Below are 8,479 nucleotides of genomic sequence, written 5' to 3' on the forward strand. Positions count from 1 at the left end.
TGACGTGTGGCGTACGCTGTGTGACGTGTGGCGTACGCTGTGTGACGTGTGGCGTACGCTGTGTGACGTGTGGCGTGCGCTGTGCGACGTGTGACGTGCGGCGTACGCTGTGTGACGTGCGGCGTACGCTGTGTGACGTGCGGCGTACGCTGTGTGACGTGCGGCGTACGCTGTGTGACGTGCGGCGTACGCTGTGTGACGTGCGGCGTACGCTGTGTGACGTGCGGCGTACGCTGTGTGACGTGCGGCGTACGCTGTGTGACGTGTAATATCGGCTGTGTGACGTGTAATATCGGCTGTGTGATGTGTAATATCGGCTGTGTGATGTGTAATATCGGCTGTGTGATGTACGCTGTGTTATGTGTGATGTACGCTGTGTGATGCGTAGTACACGCTGTGTGATGCGTAGTACACGCTGTGTGATGCGTAGTACACGCTGTGTGATGCGTAGTACACGCTGTGTGATGCGTAGTACACGCTGTGTGATGCGTAGTACACGCTGTGTGATGCGTAGTACACGCTGTGTGATGCGGGGTGTACGCTGTGTGACGTGCAGTATAAGCTGTGTGGTGTACGCTGTGCGATGTGCCTGTGATCAGTGTGTGATACACGCTGTGCGATGTGTAGTGTACGCTGTGTGATATGTCTGTGGTCAGTGTATGACGTGGGGTGTGCGCTGTGTGATATGTCTGTGATCAGTGTGTGATGTGTGAAAAACGCTGTGCGATGTGTAGTGTACGCTGTGTGAAGTGGGGTGTACGCCGCGTGACGTGTCTGTGATCAGTGTGTGAAGTGGGGTGTACGCCGCGTGACGTGTCTGTGATCAGTGTGTGAAGTGGGGTGTACGCCGCGTGACGTGTCTGTGATCAGTGTGTGAAGTGGGGTGTACGCCGCGTGACGTGTCTGTGATCAGTGTGTGAAGTGGGGTGTACGCCGCGTGACGTGTCTGTGATCAGTGTGTGAAGTGGGGTGTACGCCGCGTGACGTGTCTGTGATCAGTGTGTGAAGTGGGGTGTACGCCGCGTGACGTGTCTGTGATCAATGTGTGATGTGGGGTGTACGCCGCGTGACGTGTCTGTGATCAGTGTGTGATGTGGAGTGTACGCCGCGTGATGTGTCTGTGATCAGTGTGTGATGTGGGGTGTACGCCGTGTGATGTGTCTGTGATCAGTGTGTGATGTGGGGTGTATGCTGTGTGATGTGTCTGTGATCAGTGTGTGACGTGTCTGTGATCAGTGTGTGATGCGGGGTGTACGCCGCGTGACGTGTCTGTGATCAGTGTGTGATGCGGGGTGTACGCCGCGTGACGTGTCTGTGATCAGTGTGTGATGCGGGGTGTACGCCGCGTGACGTGTCTGTGATCAGTGTGTGATGCGGGGTGTACGCCGCGTGACGTGTCTGTGATCAGTGTGTGATGCGGGGTGTACGCCGCGTGACGTGTCTGTGATCAGTGTGTGATGCGGGGTGTACGCCGCGTGACGTGTCTGTGATCAGTGTGTGATGCGGGGTGTACGCCGCGTGACGTGTCTGTGATCGCCGCGTGACGTGTCTGTGATCAGTGTGTGATGTGGGGAGTACGCCGCGTGACGTGTCGGTGATCAGTGTGTGATGTGGGGTGTATGCCGCGTGACGTGTCTGTGATCGCCGCGTGACGTGTCTGTGATCAGTGTGTGATGTGGGGAGTACGCCGCGTGACGTGTCGGTGATCAGTGTGTGATGTGGGGTGTACGCCGCGTGACGTGTCTGTGATCGCCGCGTGACGTGTCTGTGATCAGTGTGTGATGTGGGGAGTACGCCGCGTGACGTGTCTGTGATCAGTGTGTGATGCGGGGTGTACGCCGCGTGACGTGTCTGTGATCGCCGCGTGACGTGTCTGTGATCAGTGTGTGATGTGGGGTGTACGCCGCGTGACGTGTCGGTGATCAGTGTGTGATGTGGGGTGTACGCCGCGTGACGTGTCTGTGATCCGTGTGTGATGTGGGGTGTACGCCGCGTGACGTGTCTGTGATCCGTGTGTGATGTGGGGTGTACGCCGCGTGACGTGTCTGTGATCCGTGTGTGATGTGGGGTGTACGCCGCGTGACGTGTCTGTGATCCGTGTGTGATGTGGGGTGTACGCCGCGTGACGTGTCTGTGATCAGTGTGTGATGTGGGGTGTACGCCGCGTGACGTGCCTGTGATCAGTGTGTGATGTGGGGTGTACGCCGCGTGACGTGCCTGTGATCAGTGTGTGATGTGGGGTGTACGCCGCGTGACGTGCCTGTGATCAGTGTGTGATGTGGGGTGTACGCCGTGTGATGTGTCTGTGATCAGTGTGTGATGTGGGGTGTACGCTGTGTGATGTGTGTGATCAGTGTGTGATGTGGGGTGTACGCTGTGTGATGTGTCTGTGATCAGTGTGCGATGTGGGGTGTACGCTGTGTGATGTGTCTGTGATCAGTGTGTGATGTGTCTGTGATCAGTGTGTGATGTGGAGTGCACGCCGTGTGATGTGTCTGTGATCAGTGTGTGATGTGGGGTGTACGCTGTGTGATGTGTCTGTGATCAGTGTGTGATGTGTCTGTGATCAGTGTGTGATGTGGAGTGTATGCCGTGTGATGTGGGGTCTACGCCGTGTGATGTGTCTATGATCAGTGTGTGATGTGTGGTGTACGCTGTGTTATGTGTGATGTACGCTATGTTATGTGTGGTGTACGCTGTGTTATGTGTGGTATACACTGTGTGATGTGTGGTGTGTGAGGTGTAGTACACGCTGTGTGATGTGTAGTACACGCTGTGTGATGTGTAGTACACGCTGTGTGACGTGTAGTACACGCTGTGTGACGTGTAGTACACGCTGTGTGACGTGTAGTATAAGCTGTGTGACGTGTGATACACGCTGTGTGATGTGTGGTGTACGCTGTGTGACGTGTAGTATACGCTGTGTGATGTGTGATATACGCTGTGTGACGTGCAGTATAAGCTGTGTGATATGTGGTGTACGCTGTGCGATGTGCCTGTGATCAGTGTGTGATGTGGGGTGTACGCTGTGTGATGTGTCTGATCAGTGTGTGATGTGTCTGTGATCAGTGTGTGATGTGTGGTGTACACTGTGTGATGTACGCTGTGTGATGTGTCTGTGGTCAGTGTGTGATGTGGGGTGTACGCCGCGCGACGTGACTGTGATCAGTGTGTGATGTGGGGTGTACGCCGCGCGACGTGACTGTGATCAGTGTGTGATGTGGGGTGTACGCCGCGTGACGTGACTGTGATCAGTGTGTGATGTGGGGTGTACGCCGCGTGACGTGACTGTGATCAGTGTGTGATGTGGGGTGTACGCCGCGTGACGTGACTGTGATCAGTGTGTGATGTGGGGTGTACGCCGCGTGACGTGACTGTGATCAGTGTGTGATGTGGGGTGTACGCCGCGTGACGTGACTGTGATCAGTGTGTGATGTGGGGTGTACGCCGCATGACGTGACTGTGATCAGTGTGTGATGTGGGGTGTACGCCGTGTGACGTGTCTGTGATCAGTGTGTGATGTGGAGTGTACGCCGTGTGATGTGTCTGTGATCAGTGTGTGATATGGGGTGTACGCTGTGTGACGTGTCTGTGTGTGACGTGTCTGTGATCAGTGTGTGATGTGGAGTGTACGCCGTGTGTGATGTGTCTGTGATCAGTGTGTGATGTGGGGTGTACGCCGTGTGATGTGGGGTGTACGCCGTGTGATGTGTCTGTGATCAGTGTGTGATGTGGGGTGTATGCTGTGTGTTGTGTCTGTGGTCAGTGTGTGACGTGTCTGTGATCAGTGTGTTGTGGCGTGGACGCCGTGTGATGTGGGGTGGACGCCGTGTGATGTGGGGTGGACGCCGTGTGATGTGGGGTGGACGCCGTGTGATGTGGGGTGGACGCCGTGTGATGTGGGGTGGACGCCGTGTGATGTGGGGTGGACGCCGTGTGATGTGGGGTACGCTGTGTGATGTGGGGTGTACGCCGTGTGGTATGTGGTGGACGCTGTGTGATGTGGGGTGTACGCCGTGTGGTATGTGGTGGACGCTGTGTGATGTGGGGTGGACGCTGTGTGGTATGTGGTGGACGCTGTGTGATGTGGGGTGGACGCTGTGTGGTATGTGGTGTACGCTGTGTGGTGTGTGGTGTACGCTGTGTGGTGTGTGGTGTACGCTGTGTGGTGTGTGGTGTACGCTGTGTGGTGTGTGGTGTACGCTGTGTGATGTGGGGTGTACGCCGTGTGGTATGTGGTGGATGCTGTGTGATGTGGGGTGTGCGCTGTGTGGTATGTGGTGGACGCTGTGTGATGTGGGGTGGACGCTGTGTGGTGTGGGGTGGACGCTGTGTGGGGTGGACGCTGTGTGGTGTGTGGTGCACGCTGTGTGATGTGGGGTGCGCGCTGTGTGATGTGGGGTGCGCGCTGTGTGGTGTGGTGCGCGCGCTGTGTGATGTGGGGTGCGCGCTGTGTGGTGTGGTGCGCGCGCTGTGTGATGTGGGGTGCGCGCTGTGTGATGTGGGGTGCGCGCTGTGTGATGTGGGGTGCGCGCTGTGTGATGTGGGGTGCGCGCTGTGTGATGTGGGGTGCGCGCTGTGTGATGTGGGGTGCGCGCTGTGTGATGTGGGGTGCGCGCTGTGTGATGTGGGGTGCGCGCTGTGTGATGTGGGGTGCGCGCTGTGTGATGTGGGGTGCGCGCTGTGTGATGTGGGGTGCGCGCTGTGTGATGTGGGGTGCGCGCTGTGTGATGTGGGGTGCGCGCTGTGTGATGTGGGGTGCGCGCTGTGTGATGTGGGGTGCGCGCTGTGTGATGTGGGGTGCGCGCTGTGTGATGCGGGGTGGACGCTGTGTGATGTGGGGTGGACGCTGTGTGGTATGTGGTGTACGCTGTGTGGGGTGTGCGCTGTGTGGTATGTGGTGTACGCTGTGTGATGTGGGGTGTGCGCTGTGTGGTATGTGGTGTACGCTGTGTGATGTGGGGTGCACGCTGTGTGGTGTACGCTGTGTGGTGTGTGGTGTACGCTGTGTGATGTGGGGTGTGCGCTGTGTGATGTGGGGTGCGCGCTGTGTGATGTGGGGTGCGCGCTGTGTGGTGTGGGGTGCGCGCTGTGTGGTGTGGGGTGCGCGCTGTGTGGTGTGGGGTGCGCGCTGTGTGATGTGGGGTGCGCGCTGTGTGATGTGGGGTGCGCGCTGTGTGGTGTGGGGTGCGCGCTGTGTGGTGTGGGGTGCGCGCTGTGTGGTGTGGGGTGCGCGCTATGTGGTGTGGGGTGGACGCTGTGTGGTATGTGGTGTACGCTGTGTGGTATGGGGTGTGCGCTGTGTGATGTGGGGTGTGCGCTGTGTGATGTGGGGTGGACGCTGTGTGGTGTGGGGTGGACGCTGTGTGGTGTGGGGTGGACGCTGTGTGGTGTGGGGTGGACGCTGTGTGGTGTGGGGTGGACGCTGTGTGATGTGGGGTGGACGCTGTGTGATGTGGGGTGGACGCTGTGTGATGTGGGGTGGACGCTGTGTGATGTGGGGTGGACGCTGTGTGGTGTGGGGTGGACGCTGTGTGGTGTGGGGTGGACGCTGTGTGGTGTGGGGTGGACGCTGTGTGGTGTGGGGTGGACGCTGTGTGGTGTGGGGTGGACGCTGTGTGGTGTGGGGTGGACGCTGTGTGGTGTGGGGTGGACGCTGTGTGGTGTGGGGTGGACGCTGTGTGGTGTGGGGTGGACGCTGTGTGGTGTGGGGTGGACGCTGTGTGGTGTGGGGTGGACGCTGTGTGGTGTGGGGTGGACGCTGTGTGATGTGGGGTGGACGCTGTGTGATGTGGGGTGGACGCTGTGTGATGTGGGGTGGACGCTGTGTGGTGTGGGGTGGACGCTGTGTGGTGTGGGATGGACGCTGTGTGATGTGGGGTGGACGCTGTGTGATGTGGGGTGGACGCTGTGTGATGTGGGGTGGACGCTGTGTGATGTGGGGTGGACGCTGTGTGATGTGGGGTGGACGCTGTGTGATGTGGGATGGACGCTGTGTGATGTGGGATGGACGCTGTGTGATGTGGGGTGGACGCTGTGTGGTGTGGGGTGGACGCTGTGTGATGTGGGATGGACGCTGTGTGATGTGGGGTGGACGCTGTGTGGTGTGGGGTGGACGCTGTGTGATGTGGGATGGACGCTGTGTGATGTGGGGTGGACGCTGTGTGATGTGGGGTGGACGCTGTGTGATGTGGGGTGGACGCTGTGTGATGTGGGGTGGACGCTGTGTGATGTGGGGTGGACGCTGTGTGGTGTGGGGTGGACGCTGTGTGATGTGGGGTGGACGCTGTGTGATGTGGGGTGGACGCTGTGTGGTGTGGGGTGGACGCTGTGTGATGTGGGGTGGACGCTGTGTGATGTGGGGTGGACGCTGTGTGATGTGGGGTGGACGCTGTGTGGTGTGGGGTGGACGCTGTGTGGTGTGGGGAGGACGCTGTGTGATGTGGGGTGGACGCTGTGCGGGGTGGACGCTGTGTGGTGTGGGGTGGACGCTGTGTGGTGTGGGGTGGACGCTGTGTGATGTGGGGTGGACGCTGTGTGGTGTGGGGTGGACGCTGTGTGGTGTGGGGTGGACGCTGTGTGGTGTGGGGTGGACGCTGTGTGGTGTGGGGTGGACGCTGTGCGGGGTGGACGCTGTGTGGTGTGGGGTGGACGCTGTGTGGTGTGGGGTGGACGCTGTGTGATGTGGGGTGGACGCTGTGTGGTGTGGGGTGGACGCTGTGTGGTGTGGGGTGGACGCTGTGTGATGTGGGGTGGACGCTGTGTGGTGTGGGGTGGACGCTGTGTGGTGTGGGGTGGACGCTGTGTGGTGTGGGGTGGACGCTGTGTGATGTGGGGTGGACGCTGTGTGGTGTGGGGTGGACGCTGTGTGATGTGGGGTGGACGCTGTGTGATGTGGGGTGGACGCTGTGCGGGGTGGACGCTGTGTGAGGACACTGCCGGAGCTGTATACGCGGCAGTACACACGGTGCGGGTGAGTGCGGTACCGGCAGCAGACCTCTCACCTTCCTCTCACAGGCACATCATCCTTCTCGCTCCTCCAGTGTTTCCTCTCCTCTTCTTCCTCTTGTGCGGACTCTCCAGCATTTCCTGTTTGGAGTCATTGTGACGTCACGGAGGGCGGATTCTGGAGTCACTTGCTCTGACGTCACAGGAGGCGGGTCCGGAGCGCGCGCCCCGCTACCGCAGCATAGGACGGAGATGGAGCAGCGCCGGGTCCGGGCTGTGCTGCTGCCGCACAGTGTGAACTGACACTCAGCTCTCTGCGGCATCTGGAGCTGGCCCGATTCCTGCTGCTTCTGTCCCTGTAGATTGCAGTGAAATGCTCCTTACTGATGGAAGTGGCATTAACCCTTTCCCGCTGGTCAATTTTTATTTTTGCTTTCTTTGCTTTTTACTTCCATTCTTCTATTTTTCTGCAATTTTTATTTAATGCTGCGGTTATTTGCCTTTTCCTTTCCAAAATTGCATGAAAAAGCAATTTTATTTATTTTTTTATACAGAGGAAAGAAATACAAATGGAGAACTAGCGGCGGAGAGGGCGAGCGGGCCGAGTGGCCTGCAGACGAACGAGGACGGGCCGGCAGCGCTTTATGACTTGTTTTTTTCCAGCCAATTTTGCTTGTAAGATTATGTGAAAAACATGTTTATTTATATATATACGAGCACTAGAACAAATACTATGGAGATCTACGAGAGGAAAAATGCCAAAAAAAATACTTGTATATATACATATATACAGCTCTGGCAAAAGTTAAGAGACCACTGCACAGTTTTATAAAAATCAGCTTCTCTCCATGTCTGACAGCCATTCCATTCCAGTGTCAGGTGAATTCCATCCAGAGGACACCTCATTCTACTTACTGTGCTTCTGATTAGGTGATCACCTGAACCAAATCTTATATAACAAAGTAAAGTATGAAAAACCCTGCTGTGATGATCACAATCCTCCTGCAATAGGACAAGCTGGATGGCAAAACAAGTGCTAGTAATATCCCAAAAGTAATAGGAATGAAAAAATAACTTTTCACCATGCCAAAGGAGTTGAAAAGAAAAGTCTTGAGTGAGGAAAAGAAGGGCTCGATTCTGGCTTTACTAGCAGAGGGAAATATTGAGCGTCATGTTGCCGCCATCCTTAAAATTTCTAAGACGGCAGTCCATTACAACAAGGTCAAGCAACAGACATTGGGGACAACAAAGCTACAGACCAGCAGAGGGCGAAAACAACTCACCACTGACCGGGATGACCGTCATCTTATTCAAGTGTCACTCAGCAACCGCAGGATGACATCAAGTGACCTACAAAAGGAATGGCAAATGGCAGCTGGGGTGAAGTGCACAGCAAGAACAGTTCGTAACAGGCTCCTAGAGGCAGGGCTCAAGTCATGTAAAGCTAGAAAAAAGCCTTTCATCAATGAGAAGCAAAGGAGAGCCAGGCTGAAGTCTGCCAAAGACCATACGGATTGGACCATAGAGGACT

At 57.0% G+C, this 8,479-nt stretch overlaps 1 protein-coding gene across 3 annotated transcripts in view; it reads right to left on the reverse strand.

Moving 5' to 3' along the window:
- Nucleotides 1–7,130, reverse strand: part of ZFYVE27 (zinc finger FYVE-type containing 27) — a 113,740-nt gene extending 106,610 nt beyond the window's left edge. For all 3 annotated transcript variants that reach the window (XM_073552846.1, XM_073552845.1, XM_073552847.1), the window contains exon 1: nucleotides 7,005–7,130. The gene's annotated coding sequence lies outside the window, so the exon portion shown is untranslated. The remainder of the gene's footprint in view (nucleotides 1–7,004) is intronic.
- Nucleotides 7,131–8,479: the final 1,349 nt, after the last annotated feature.

This window comes from Dendrobates tinctorius, unplaced genomic scaffold (genome assembly GCF_039654945.1).
Source record: "Dendrobates tinctorius isolate UK_male_01 unplaced genomic scaffold, ASM3965494v1 ptg000196l, whole genome shotgun sequence".
NCBI classification, from domain to species: domain Eukaryota; kingdom Metazoa; phylum Chordata; class Amphibia; order Anura; family Dendrobatidae; genus Dendrobates; species Dendrobates tinctorius.